The sequence below is a fragment of the Pristis pectinata genome, chromosome 18 (genome assembly GCF_009764475.1).
Source record: "Pristis pectinata isolate sPriPec2 chromosome 18, sPriPec2.1.pri, whole genome shotgun sequence".
Lineage (NCBI taxonomy): Eukaryota > Metazoa > Chordata > Chondrichthyes > Rhinopristiformes > Pristidae > Pristis > Pristis pectinata.
Window position 1 is genome coordinate 41,260,166 of NC_067422.1, and position 970 is coordinate 41,261,135.

Sequence of the window (970 nt, forward strand, 5' to 3'; positions counted from 1 at the left end):
TACCAAGGTGTAACACCTCATATTTATTCGGGTTAACTTCTATCTGCCATTTATGTGCCCACATTTGCAACTGATCTATATCACGCTGTATCCATCGCCAGTCTTCCACACTACTCACAGCTCCACCAATCTTGGAATCGTCTGCAAACTTAGCAACCCACCCATCAACATATTCATCCAGGTCATTTACGTACATCACAAACATCAGACGTTCCAGTACAGATCCCTGCGGAACACCACTACTCACAGACCTCCAGCCAGAATAAGTCCCTTCAACCACCACCCTCTGTCATGGGCGAGCCAGTTCTTTCTTTCTTTTTCAATCTTTTTATTAGTTTTCAAATTAATACGGATTGATATATAGCATCAATGTTTGTACATGAAATACAAAGAGATCAGGAGAACAATCATGGCATAGATAATCATAAAGAACAATAAAATATATAAAAACCTGTAGATCCAACGATCTCTTAGTAAATGAATATAATATAAAAGAAAGGAAAGAAAAGGATTTATTATTTAAATTAAAGAAAAAAGAAAAAGAAAAAAAACAAATCAATAAGAAAAATTATAAGCAATATATCAAACCAAACTAAACTAAACCAAAAAAAAAATTCAAAAAAAAAGAAAAAAAAAGACTGGGTTAAAATTTCTCAGCAGAATCAGAGCAATATTATGTCGTCAACTCCGTTTCTTCAGTTGGAAAGTTATTGAAAGGGGATCTACTTCATGTGAAATTATTGAATAAATGGACTCCTAATATCTTCAAATTTAAGCGAAGGATCGACAGTACCACTCCTAATTTTTTCCAAGTTTAAGTATGATATAATTTGAGAGAATCTTTGAAAAGTAGTAGGGGGTATTGGATCCTTCCATTTAAGCAAAATGGATCGTTTGGTCATTAATGTAAGAAAGGCAATCATACGGTTAGCGGAAGCCAGTTCTAAATCCACACAGCCTATTCTCCACT